Source organism: Elephantulus edwardii, unplaced genomic scaffold (genome assembly GCF_000299155.1).
Source record: "Elephantulus edwardii isolate Elephantulus edwardi_28Jun2011 unplaced genomic scaffold, EleEdw1.0 scaffold00097, whole genome shotgun sequence".
Lineage (NCBI taxonomy): Eukaryota > Metazoa > Chordata > Mammalia > Macroscelidea > Macroscelididae > Elephantulus > Elephantulus edwardii.
In genome coordinates, this window is record NW_006399847.1 from 9,387,088 (window position 1) to 9,390,023 (window position 2,936).

Genomic DNA, 2,936 nt, shown 5'->3' on the forward strand with positions numbered 1-2,936 from the left:
ATTTCATCTCACCAATGCCTAGTATGTCAATATTTATGCGTTCCATTTCTTCCTTAACAATATCTAATTTTCCTACATTCATGGTTCTCACATTCCATATCACGATCACCAGTGTCTACTTACAACTGTTCCTCTTCCTTTGTATTTCCATACTTGAAAACTTAACCTCCTTTGCCTTTTTTGTTATCTAAATGTGTTCTGCTGTCCATAGGGTTAGATTAGATATTTTGTAGAAGACCTAGGATAATACCATGTGAGCCTTTCTCTCCTATGTGGGTTGCCTTTAGCCAGTTCATGCAGGGATTTATTTTAAAGATAAAAACTGTCGTACATAGAACGCCTTTTATTAGTTAAAATAATTAAAAAGAAACTAAGATTTTTTTGTTGTTGTTCATGGGGACTAACAAACAGAATCTGGTCTTAAAGTTTATTACTAAGGCAAGATTAAGTTTTTATCTTTAAAATAAATCACTGCATGAAGTGGCTAAAGGCAACCCAGATAGGATAGAAAGACTCACATGGTATTATCCTAGGTCTTCTGCAAAATATCTAATCTACAATGCTGTGTCTGAGCCTGCTAGAGCTGTCACAGCAAAGATACAAGTGGGTGGCTTTAAACAGTGTATTTCTTCTCTCCTTGTTCTGTAGACTGCTGATATCAGGGTGCCAAATCTAGAGGAGTGCCCCTCTTCATTTCTTTCAGCTTCTAGTCAACAAAATAAACTCTTCTATTGAACCACAACAGATTCACTGCTGACCCTCCAGTGGGTTTTCAGAGGCTGTAAATCACACATGACGAAATTTTCCATCTTCTTGTCAGAGAACAACTGGAGGAGAGGAATTGCCAGCCTTTGGGTCAGCAGCACAATTCCTTGCCTGCTGTTGACAATCCTTGGCATCCTTAGGTTTGTAGCTGCATGTGCTTCTGTACTCACATGGTGTCTTCTACTGTGCGTGTCTATTTCTTATTCCCTTTCATAAAATACCTCTTAGAAGGGATTACGCTCAAGGCCAATAGTACACTATTATGGCCTCTTTAATTAACGCAAGAAAAGAAAAACTCTTCTACAACAGGGTCAGTCACAATGACAAAGGTTAGGACTTGAACATAACTTTATGTTTTTGTGAGAGCGAGGCCAGAGTTGAACTCATAACACTGTACATATTATGAAAATTGTGAAATTGAAGACAAGCTTACTATAGGTCTAGTGTCCAACATGGAACCCCTCTCTTCAACATGAAGGTTCTCATGATCTTTATACAGTGTTGTTGTTGTTGTTTGATGGCATCATGCAATGATATTGTTGTTGTTATATGTTGTTTCATCGAGTATAACTCATACCTGCCCTGAACAAGGAACAACAGATCTCAACCCTGTCCTACCCTGTGCCATCCCTGTCATCTCTGATATACTTGAGCCTATTGTTTCAGTCACTGTGTCAACCCATCTGTTTAAGGGTCTTCATCTCCTTTGCTGATCTTTCCAAGCATGACGTCCTTTCTAAGGAATAGCCATTTCTTGCACAATGCCTCAAATATGTGAGATGAAGCTTCACCATCCTTGCCTCTAAGGAGCACTCTGGCTGCACTTTCTCCAAGACATAACTGTTTGTTCTTTTGGCAGCCTATGGAATGTTCTTCTCCAATATCACCACTCAAATATATGCATATTCTTCTTAAACTGTGTTCACATCACTCACTTGAAGCTTTGTTATTAAATTATTTTAATGTAAATGGAAAGACTTGCTTAGTTTTTAAGTTGGTATTGCTGAAATATTTTAAGATGAAGTGTTAAGCAGAGGTTATTATTAATGAATACAACCTTAAGGGAAAAAATTCAGATGCAAGCATTAAGTATTCAGTTTTTGCTTATAACTCAAACACTTTGTACCAATATAGGGATGTGATTTTTAAGAAATATTATTAATTTTCATCTCTCTCTATAAGCTGTGGCTCTGTGCGAGGAAGATGAGCAGTCTTCTCTGTCTCTTGTAGAGATTTACAGCTTCAGAAGCCCCATGGAGTATCACGATAAGTCAAAATCCTTTAGGGTGTGTGTGTGTGTGTGTGTGTGTGTGTGCATGTGTAAGAGAGAGTGGGGCATCTCTGTGTGTGTGTGTATGTTTGAAAGAGAGAGAGAGAGAGAGAGAGAGAGAGCTTGCGCTCATATGGAAAACTTATTGCCATTTTGCCACGGAGTGCAGGAACAATAGAAATGTTATGTGGTGGTTGTAACGAAGTGTCAATGTGGAGCTGACACTCAGATGTCTTCATTCAAAAGCCACTCCAGTCTCTATATTTCAACAAGGCTTCCAAAATAAAGCCTCTCTGATCTGTGCAATCATTTTAGAGAACCAAGCAGCCAGGTTCAAGCCATCTGCATTTTAGTTATTACTCACTATGATATAGTTTTCTTTGAGTGAAATTTTAATGTTTAAAAGTTTGCCTGGTTACTTTTGAAATATTTTAGTTTTATATCATTATATGATTATTTTTACAATTCTAAATCTTGTGAAAAATCATAGTTAAGGGCTTTGGTGTGTGAAATAGAAGTCAGAAGTCAAAGCCACTAATTTTAAAAATTTATTAAATGGACATGCGCATAAGAGCATAGATATATAGCTGCATATGGCATAAGGCTATAAATTAAATCAATGGTAAAGTAAACAATTACCTGTGCTTGCTTGGGTTGGTGCATGACTGAAGTTAGGCTATAAATAAAACATCTGAGGATCAATGTCTGCAAACAATTCATTTGGATAGTGGTCTGATCTGTGGTGTTTGATTATTCACAAGCTCAATAGCAGTATGAGATCTGTGTGGCTTTAGGCTACTTCAATGCTCCCTATCTTAGACCTCTTCTGTTTCTGAGAATCCATGAGAAGTGAATTCTTGTTATGAATGCGTATAACCTAACTGAGAAAGAGGAAGGAAGG